Raw genomic sequence first — 10,777 nt, 5'->3', positions numbered from 1 at the left:
CTTTCTTGTGTAGTCAGACAATCTAATGGTTGTGAAGTCGTCCTTCCTTGTGGTTTTTATTTGCAGTTCCTTAATGATTCCTAGTGATGTTGAGCGTCTTTTCACGCGTTGTTTGTGTGTCTTCTTTGGAGAAAAGTCTCCTCTAGTCCTTTGCCCATGTATCATTTGGGCTGTTTCTCCATTTGTTGTTTAGTTGTAAGATTCCTTTATATAGTCTGGGTGCTAAGCCCCCAGGACCACCCTGTGGACCTGGACCCGGAGCTAAGTGCCAGCCGGGACCTGTGTGCCCCACCGGCTCCATGCTTTGCATCAGGTGAACTTGGGTGAACTTTTTGGAATTCCAGACCTCCTTGTTTTAAGGTAGGAGACCCCATTTTATGTGAGCTGTTCTTAAAACCAAAACCAAACCAAACCAAAAATCTTGAGGTGGCACTAAAGAATAAGGGTTGAGATACCCCAGAGACAAGAGAAAAAAAATGGGTGGCTGGTTTTCATTTGGGCTTTTCAATTGGAATTGCTTACTGAGAATCTGAACAAAACCTTTTGCTAGGTAAATGAGAGTCTGGACTCATTCAGCTCCAAAGATAAGGGGCATTTACTGCTTCCAGCTCAAATTTTGGGTATTCTTAGGTGACTAAGAATCTATGTGGAGGTGTCTGAGGGTACCCCTCAAGACGAGCAGGGCCGCAGGGAATTCTCACACAACTGTAATTAAATAATTGACTTGTGCATCTGTGGACACACACATAGAGGCTTAATTAACATGGGACATTGTGCCTCCAAGGCTGACAAGCTCCCAGCTCCCATCTCCTAGCCCCCATTCATACTCCTGCAGATGTGCCATTCGAAGGACCCTTTACTTGCAAGTACTTACAGACATGGAGAGATTTCACTAGAAGTGATATCAACTGAAGATGGCCGAAATGGAGCTCTTATGACACCTAAATTAATTCCTTTTTGCGTGTACAATAGAAAACACAAAACCAAAGCCCGCTCTAAAATAAAATGAAACGGGAGGCACATCAATGGACAAATAGGAGCCCCTGAAACGGAGCACAGGGAGACGCTTTTTCCTCCAGGAAGTTAGTAAGAACATTTTAGAGACTGTTTCTGAACCAGAGAAGGTTTCCGCAGCAGCTCAATGCCAACACCCACTTTTCCCTCTTCTCCAACTGCCCCACTGTACCCTTACTTTGTTTTTTGGACATACTCTCCTTTCCTCCTCTCCTTTCTCTCTCTCTTCTACACCTCCTCCACTGCAGCTCCCTCCTGACCAAGAGGAGACTCAGAATAGAAAACCAGACCAGGATAGACTAAAAACAAAAACGAAAACAAAAAATGCAAACCCAGAAATTCTGGCAGTCCTTTTAGAGAAGAGACCCAGTCAGTCTCAGGACAAAGAGAACCAGACACCGTGTTTTCCCAAAAATCAGACTGAGGTGGACCATCAGCTCTAATGCATCTTTTGGAGCAAAAATTAATATAAGACCCAGTCTTATTTTACTATAAGACCTGGTATAATATAATATAATATGGTATAGTATAATATAATATAATATAATATAATATAATATAATATAATATAATATAATATAATATAATATAATATAACTGGGTCTTATATTAATTGTTGCTCCAAAACACGCATTAGGGCTGATTGTCCGGCTAGGTCTTATTTTCGGGGAAACACGGTGTATGGTCTGGGTACTAAACCCTTATCAGGTTTATGACTTGCAAATATTTTCTACCATTATGTAGGTTATGTTTTTTTTACTTTTCGATAGCACCCTTTGATGCACAAAAGTTTGAAATTTTGACGGCGTCCAAGTTATTAATTTGTGCTTTCATTCCCTGTGATTTTGGTGTGATACCCAAGAAATCATTGACAAACCCAATGCCAATAAACACACGAAAAGATACTCGCTATCACTGGTCATTAGGGAAATGAAAATCAAGATAACGGTGAGATAACCCCTTCACACACATTGGGATGGCTTTTCTCAAAAAAGTAGAACTAGTTTTGGTGAAGATGTGGAGAAATGAGAACTCTCACGCATTGCTGCTGAGAGTCAGAAATGATGGTGGTGATGGTTGCACAGTAAAATGTGAATGTACTTCGTACCACTGAACTGTACACTGAAAAATGGCCACAATTGTACATTTTATGTAATGTGTATTTCACGACACACACAAGAAATCTTCCTCAGAACTTGTCCTGACATAGTTCACATGTTATGGAAGAAGGCCCTTCCCTCTTAGAGTGCAAAATAGCTTTGTTCATGCTGGTGCTAGTATGGACTCCAGGCCTTTTCACACACACCCAGCATAATCTCAGCAAGAGAGGGAGTCCACTCTTACCTGCTCCGTTTGTACCTCCTTCCATTACCTTATTTGCCTTCAACTTGCCCCCCCCCAAAAAAAACTACTCTCCATCACTGTTCTGTTACCATCTCTGTAATTTTTCCTCTTCCATAATGTCACATAAATGGGATCGTACGTACAGTGTGATCTGCTCAGAGTGGCTTCTGTCACTTAGCAATATGCATGTAAGATTCATCCATGTCTTTGCGTGGCCAGGTAGATCCTTTTTCTTTTTCTTTGGTTGACACAGACATTGCATGGATGTACTCCACTTGGTTTTTTATTCAGCTATTGAAAGATATCCTGATTCTTTAAAGTATTTCACTATTGGGAAGAGAAATGCCATCCATACGAGTAAGGCATAAGGGTTTTTCTCTCAGATACAAGTTTTTAGAGCAGTTGTCCACATACCTAGGAATTATTGTCTTACAGGGTGAGGCCTTGTTTAGCTCTGGAAAAAACAGCCAAACTATCTTCTAAAGTGGCTCTAGCACTATGCATTCCACCGGCAGTGAATTAAAGGAAAGGTCTTGTTGCTGTTGCTTTTTTTAAAAAAAAGATTTTAGCTATTTTGGGGGACCTGTTAGCTCAGTTGGTTAGAGTGCGGTGCTGGTAGCACCAACGTTGCCGGTTCGACCCCAGCATGAGCCACTGTGAGCTGCGTCCTCCTTAAAAATAAAAACTGTGAGCTGCGTCTTCCTTAAAAATAAATAAATAAAAATAAATAAAATAAAACAAGCAAGCAACAAAAATAAAGATTTTAGCTGTTTTAATAGATAAGCAGTGCTATCTGATTTTTGTTTTAATGTACTTTTGCCTCAGGACAAGACATGTTGGGCATCATTTTGTATGCTTATTTGTTACCCGTGTATCTTCTTTGGTGAGGGTTTGTTCAGATCTTTTTAAATCGGGTTTTTTTGTCTTTTTGTTGAGTTTTGGCGTTTCTTTGTATATTTTGCATAGAAGTCCTTCTTCAGATGTGTTTTCCAGATATCTTCTCCTTCTTTGTGTCTTGTCTTTTTGTTCTCTTAACAGTCTTTCATAGAACAGACATTTTAAATTTTCAGAAAGTCATCAGTAATTTTTCTCTTTTATTGACTGGCTGTAGATTTTCCTTTGTGTTTTCTTCTATGATTTTTACAGGTTTGCATTTGAAAATTTATGTCTACGGACTGTTTTCAGTGAGCTTTTACATAAGTTGTAAAGTTGGTGTCTATATTTTCCCCTATGGTTTCCAATTATTTTATTGCCATTTGCGGAACAGACTTTCCTTTGTCTGTTGACTTGCCTTTGTCCCTTTGACAAGTCACTTGTCTATATTTAGATGGGTCTATTCTTTTGCTTTATTTTTTCTGTCCCATCTATCTATTTCTTCACCAATATCATATTCTTTTCATTACTGTAGCTTTATAATAAGTGTTTGGATATGAATGTGTGAATTAACTTTGTCCTTCAGTCTTCTGACTTGTAGTCTAGGTTTAGAAACAGTTTGTCAATTTTTTTTTTTAACCTGGGAATTTGGGATTCCACTGAATCTATAGATCAAGTTAGAAAGAATTTTCATCTTAACAATACTGAATGTACTATTCCTGAAGAAGAAATACCTTCTGCATTTATTTATATTCTGTTTGATTTCTCTTAACTGTGTTTCAATGTTTTCTGAATGTATACTTGTATATATTTTCTTAGATTTATACTTAAGGACTTCAATTGTTGAGGTGCTATTGTAAATTTATTTTTTTCCTTTCAAATTCCAATTTTTCCTATACATCATTGCTGATTGTTTTAGTCCATCTGGACTGCTATAATGAAACACCATTTTGGTATTTTAGGTGGCTTATAAAAAATATCAATTTAATTTTCACAATCCTGGAGGCTAAAAGTCTGAGAGCAGGGTACGGGCAAGCTGGGGTGAGGGAGCTCTTTCTGATGGCTCATTGCTCTTTGTGTCCTCACCTAGAGGAAAGGGGCAAGGGCCTCTTTTATAAGGAGACGAATTCCATTCATAAGGACTCCACCCTCGTGATCTAATCACCTCCCAAAGGCCCCACCCTCTTACGCCATCACATTGGGTGTTAGATTCCAACATGTGAACTTCGGCGGGGACACAGACGTTCAGACCACATAGAAAATGTATTGACCTTATACTGACCTTCTACTTCGCCTTTTGTTATCTCTATATTTTCCCATCACAGCACTGGAATGGTGGGCCCTGTTTCAGTTAGCATGTCACGAATAATCATAACACTGAATTTCAGAGAGTCACCGGGGTCTGGGTTGGAGGGAACCACTGGCCAACGCTAAACGGGGAAAGCGGCTGTCTGTCCTGCGCTGCGCCCTGGTGGACAGCAGGGGTCGCCCGAACGCGCCATTGCTGACCCACGGGGAGCGGACGCGTCCTGCAGCTTGAGGACCCTGGAGGGCGCCGAGGACAAAGCGAGGAGACGGCTCCTGTTGGCAGCCCTGAGAGCTGCAGGAAGGAGCGTCGCTGTGGCTTCCCCGGAAACGCTTGTCTTTGACAGCGAGCACAGAACCCTCTTTCTCTGGACTTTCCCACGCGATTGAGCTTTACTTTCTCACGTAGTATTTCAGCAGGGTGTGTTTTACGAAAGCCTCCCATCCTCAAGACTTTGACCGCCGACCATCGTGGCACGCCCTGCTTTTCTTAAAGACTCGAGTTTTTTTCCCCCGAGAAGTTCCCGGCAGAGAGAAAGGAGAAAAGCTGAGACACCTGGGGCTGCGGGGGCACGTGGGGACGGGCCAGCCCTGCAGCCACCTGAGAACCAGCCTTACCTGTTAACGCAGTTGAAAATAATATATTGACACACTGAAAAGTAGGTGTATTAAAACCCACAATATCAAGTTTAAATACCGAGGGGGTGCCCCCAAAATGTATACACATGACTTGTCTTCATCTTTTGTTATTGGTATATATTGAGTATTACAACTGTAATACAGTTTTTTCCTTTCTTAAAATATGTATACATTTTTTGGCATCCTCTCTGTATGTTTTTATACCAACACTAGAATTTACCAAAAATTGACTTTTCTGGCTTTAACGGAAGTAAACTTACGAACAATTTTTTTTCTTTTGTTAAGAAAGTCACAGTGTAATTGGCAGTTTATTTATAATGGTACATAAAATAATGTCGGTTTTGTAAACATTTGACATCCTACATTACGTGAAATATGTAAATATATCAAACTTTGATATTAAAATCAGAATTGGTTAAAGGTCCGTCAATATTCGGCTATTAACTGTGAACCCAAATGGTCCTGGGATCTTTTCCAATGGGAGATTTCGAAGCACCATTCCAAACTTATGAATGCTGATTGTTTTATGTACAGTTTCCTTATTTTAGGATTCATTTTGTTAGTGGGTATTTTTACTAGGAAATCACCCATTTCTTGTAGGTTTCCAGTTTGATGCAATAGGTTTCTCTTATTTGACTTTTAATTTCTTCTCTTTCTGGTTTTCTACAAGATTGTCAGAATTAATGAACACATATTGATGAGTTATTATTAACTAAGTTTACATTTTATTGGGGTTCCCCTAATTCCACTTTTTCTGTTCCAGGATCCCATCCAGGGTACCATATGACATTTAGTCACGTCTCTTTAGGCTCCCGTAGGCTTTGACAGTTTCTCACACTTTCCTTGTTTCAATGACCTTGACAATACAGAGGACGGGTCAGGTATTTTGTAAAATGTCCCGCCTTGGGACTTATTTGGGATTTCTGATGTTTAGACTGGGGTGATGGGTTTTAAGGAGGCAGATCAAAAGGTAAAGTGGTAAAGTGCTTTTTTATCACTTGTTATCAAACAGAATGCTCTCGAGGCTATTTATGTAGAGCCTACACTTGAGGAGAGGGGAGTTAGCTTATTTTTTCTTGATGGATGGCTGTGTCTATATCAATTATTTGGAATTCTTCTGCCTAGGAGATTTTGATTCAATCTCATTTAACAATTAGGTAATCATTTATTTTTACAAGTGTGGATCCCTGGATAGTTATTTTAAGCTCTTGGTCTAATCCAGCACCACAGTATTTGGTGCTCCGTTTATTCCTGCTTTGGCTATTGAGAGCTCTTTTTCCTTTGGCGTGTTACTGGCCAAACTGAGTCCAACTACTCAGTAGTCGCCAGTCTACAGCCAACTCTGAGATTTTATGAAAAGGAACAGACTTCATTTTGAGAGGGCAGGCAAGGACACATGGGGGCAGCGGGTCCTTTCCTAAAGCAGTGGGTGCCTGAACAAATTGGTCTTTATTCAGGTAACTCATGCATAAACATCAAGCTGAACTTCATCACCGTATGTATAGGTGGGGACATTCCTGCACGTGTACAGTTAGAAAACCTACCTGTACATACAGTGCATGTTCCAAAACGGTGGAAAATCTCTGCCCCTGGGACGGTATAATGAGAATGGCTCAGGACGAGGTCGGCACAGAGTCCTCCCGGCTGCCTCAGCCGGCCTCGGGCGGTTTGAGTCGGATCAGCCTCCTGCGTGTCTCTCTGAAAAAAACAGTGATGGCATTCGTCAATGTCAGGAATGGTATCGGTATGAAAGAAAGTTTAACTAATTAAGTCTCAGCCCTTCTGGTAAACACTTAGCAAATTATAGGATATGGTTACATAAACCTTGTAACATTCAGTGTGATCCAAGTGGGTTTACAGGTTAATCTAAGCAAAGCGATGAATTCTAAATAAAAAAAGTTAGTGTATGCTGTATATAGGTTAGGTTCCAAAATCTGCTTCCCACCATCTGCCATTTGTTTCGTTCATGGCGCCATTCCAGATTACAAATAGTGTTTTCAGGAGTGTTAGTTACTGCCCCCAAGGGGAAGACCTTTATAAAATAAAGTCCATTTTGCTTTAGTCTACAGTCCATTTTGCTTTAGTCTATTGTCGACGTAAGAAATGTCCCAACTTGTAGAGAATTTTTATGAGTTTGTTTAACCCAAATTGATACATATGCCGAGAAGCAAGGTTTCAAATGTTCTGGAGAATAACAGTTTGGCAGCTTCTTTTGTGCGTTTGAAATTAAGGAGGGAACCAAGGAAGATTATATGAAGATGGGAGAAAGAAGCAAGGTGGGAGTTGGATTGCAGGCTAATTAATAAGATGATGTGCTCTTTTGAGGGTGGTTACTTTGAAAAAGAGGCGTTTCAAAGATGTGTTAACCTTGATGCACAGAAACAATTGGACAGGACTTGCTTAAGGCAAAGGTAAACCTTCACAGAAAGTTATATGCCTGGGGCATGACTGCTCTCTATGACCTGCCCAGCCGGGAATCCGTGATCAGATCAACTTGTGAGGTTACTTTCCATAGAACCCCCTTGTTTTGGTCCACACTACAGGTTCCATTCATTTCCAAAATTACTTAGGTCAGTGCCTTTTGCCCCACCACATACAGGAAGTTTTTTTTTATACATTTCTAATACAGTTAGAATCTTTGTCACATTCTACGTTCTATCCTGCGACACTCCCACATCATAAATAACTTAATTTGAATAGATTATGATTTACTCTTTGGGCTGTAAAAATGTACAGGTATTGAAAAATGTAGAGTGCCAGGTATCCATGACTAAACTGTCATATGGCATACTTCAGAGCTCCCATGCCATGATTTGCCATCTCTGTAGTTTTGCCTTTTCCCGAATGTCATATTAATGGGGTCATATACTGTGGAGTCTCTTCAGATGGGATTCTTTCAGTTAGCAATATACCTGTAAGATTCATCCATGTCTTTGCATGAGTTGATGGTTCATTCCTTTCTATTGCTGAATAATATTCCATTGCTTGTATAGGGGAGGAAAAATAACTTTCTCTCTGTTCTTCTAGGTTCTTAGCTGAGACCCACCCCCACCCAACTATAATAAAGACATTGAGAAGAGAAAAATCGAAGTTTAATAACATCTATACCTCCCGTATACATTGAAGCTACCCAGGAAAACTGCGTAACTCCCTGAAATGGCCCCAGTCATAACCTTAGATACCATTTTTAGCTAAAAACAGAAGACAGATGCTAGGGGAGAGGAGAAGCACATTGAGGCAGGTTACCAGGCAAAGCACGGTAAACAAGGTATGGCTGTTATGCAAATTTAGTTCAGGCCTGTTTTCATTGAAAAGAGTCTCAGATTTAGTCATCCTTCTCTTTCTGGTACAGATGGAGATTTCCCTTATAAATGTCAATTTCCCTCACGAAAGGACAACTAATAAAGGGTTTCAGAGAAGTCTGCTCTTTTAAAAAATTAATCAGCTCAAAAATAATCCTTATGCCAGAGAAGCATATTTTGGGGCAGCATATTCTGCCTCCCTTCACATGGATGTACCCTAATTCGCTTATGCATTCATATACTGAAGGACATCATAGTTTTTTTTAGTTTTTAGCATTATAAATAGTACTGCTGTGTATCACTACATGCCGGTTTTTGTTTGGACATAGTTTCTCCCAGCAGTTGCATAAACACTAGAGGCAGGATCGTTGGGTCCTAAGGTAAGACTTGTTTAGCTTTGGAAAAACACTGCCAAACTCTCTTCCAAAGTGGCTGAATATTCTCCCGGTAATGAATGAGAGTTCCTGCCAAAATGTGGGGAGAGGGGTAAAGAAAGAGGGGCTCTTGGAGGGTGAGGTGGTGGCCACAAGGTGGGGTCCTAAGATGCTCTCCAGGTGCCCCCACACATCTCTTCCACTCCTCAAGTGCCCCCCCCCATGTGGTCCTGTAACAGAATGAAATGCTCGGCCGCCCTGACTAGAGCAGAAGTTTTTATTTTATCAAGTTCACGTTATTAATTTTTTTCTTTTGTGGCTAGGCTTTGGTGTTGTGTGTTAGAACTCATCACCAAAGCCGACATCATGTGGATTTTCTCTTGTTTCCTTCTAGGTATTTTATAGTTTTGCCGTTTAAATTTGTCTATGGACGAGTTTGAGTGAATTTTGGTGTAAATTGTAAAGTTTGCGTCAACATTCATTTCATTCCCTATGGTTTCCAATTCATTTTTCCTTAACTGTTTTTTGAGGAGTCATAGGAGGTTTGGCTTCATTTCAGTTTGTATTTTCAAAGTTGGATGGATTCAGCGGGATTGCCCAGAGGGGGCCTGGCCTCCTCTGAACTGAGAGGCGCGTCCTGCACTGTCCCCGCTAGCCGGCAGGGGGCGCCCGGGCCCGCCTCTCGGACCCTCCCGGCTCCAGCACCTTCTGCCCTTGGCCTTGGCTTTTCGTGCAGGCTGAGGGAGGTGGGTCCCCTTAGGACGCACGCGAGAGGCGTCGCTGGGGCTTTGGGACGACCTGTCAGTGCTGACAGGAGCTGGGTTTCCTGAGGACCCTCTGGGGGGATGCCACGGAGGGAGGAAAAGGTAAGGAAAGTTTCCTGTGAGCGTGGACTGCTGGGGGGTGGGGTGTCAGTCTTCGGGGGACACAGCAGATGCCCTTCCTCTGCTGTGTCCCCCGAAGGGACACAGCCCTTCCTCTACTGTGTCCCCCAAAATTTTGCACAATTTTGATGTGCAAAATTGTGGGGTATTTTGTTTTTTGTGTGAAGTAAGACAGTGTCCAGTGTTGTTCTTTTGCAGGTGGCTGTCCCGTGTTCCCAGCGCCGTGTACTGGCGTCCATTTCTGGGCTCTCCGTTCTGCTCCATTGATCTGTGTGTCTGCTTTCATGCCAGTACCACACTGTTTGGGTGATGACAGCTTTGTGATGTAGTTTGAAGTCAGGAAGTGTGATACCTCCAGTTTTGTTCTTCCTCAAGACCGCTTTCACTATTCAGGCATCTTTTGTGGTTCCACATAAATGTTAGGATTGTTTGTTCTATTGCTGTGAAAACGCCATTGGGGCTTTCATCGGGATTGCTTTGAATCTGCGGATCGCTTTGGGCAGAATGGCCATTTTAATATTAAGTCTTCCAGTCCATAAGCAGGGACTGTCTTTCCATTTGTTTGTGTCTTCTTCCATTTCTTTCATCAGTGCCATATAGTTTTCAGTGTTCAGGTCTTTCACTTCCTCGTTTAAATTTATTCCTAGGTATTTTATTATTTTTGGTGCAATTGTAAATAGGATTATTTTCTTAATTTCTCTTTCCGGTGGCTGGTTATTGGTGTATAGAAATGCAACTGACTTCTGTATGTTGATTTTGTACCTGTAAATTCACTGGATTTGTTAATTAGTTGTAACAGTTTTTTTTGTGGTGGAAAATTGGAATTCAAAATTCCCACTGTATGTACCATATGCCAGGTCATCCACGACACCCAAGACCTAGAAGCTACTACATAGTATAATCTCCCCAGCGTAATAACATGTGGACTTCCACCTGGGCAATCAGCGTCCCCACTTGGGGTGCTGGATCTGCATACGGCTTGACCTCTCTAACGAAGTCTGATGTCTTCTCTGCTTTTGTGGCATAATTGTTTCAAAAAGTA

The sequence above is a fragment of the Rhinolophus ferrumequinum genome, assembly GCF_004115265.2.
Source record: "Rhinolophus ferrumequinum isolate MPI-CBG mRhiFer1 chromosome 15 unlocalized genomic scaffold, mRhiFer1_v1.p scaffold_54_arrow_ctg1_1, whole genome shotgun sequence".
NCBI classification, from domain to species: Eukaryota; Metazoa; Chordata; class Mammalia; order Chiroptera; family Rhinolophidae; genus Rhinolophus; species Rhinolophus ferrumequinum.
The sequence above is the reverse complement of the archived record's forward strand: the minus strand, read 5'-3'. Positions refer to the sequence as shown.